The sequence below is a fragment of the Pteropus vampyrus genome, unplaced genomic scaffold (assembly GCF_000151845.1).
Source record: "Pteropus vampyrus isolate Shadow unplaced genomic scaffold, Pvam_2.0 Scaffold278, whole genome shotgun sequence".
Classification (NCBI taxonomy): domain Eukaryota; kingdom Metazoa; phylum Chordata; class Mammalia; order Chiroptera; family Pteropodidae; genus Pteropus; species Pteropus vampyrus.
In genome coordinates this window covers 1463566-1463878 of record NW_011889059.1, presented here as the reverse complement: position 1 = coordinate 1463878, position 313 = coordinate 1463566, and positions in this window count along the sequence as shown.

Here is a 313-nt window from a genome sequence, read left to right as displayed (position 1 = left end):
GTAATTAATACCTATCCTTCTTAAACTATTTTGAGAAATCGAAGAAAGAGGAACTCCTCCAAACTCAATTTACAAAACAGGCATTGTCCTGATACCGACACAAAACAAATATCTTAGAAAAAAAGAAACCTACAGGCTAATATTCTTGATGAACATGTGTGCCACATTTCTCAACAAAATATTGGCACACTGGATTCAACAATACATTATAGGATTACACTCTATGACCAAGTGAGATCTTTGGCAGGAATACAAGGATGGTCCAACATCCATAAACCAATCAATGTGATACGTCACAGAATGAAGGCTAAAA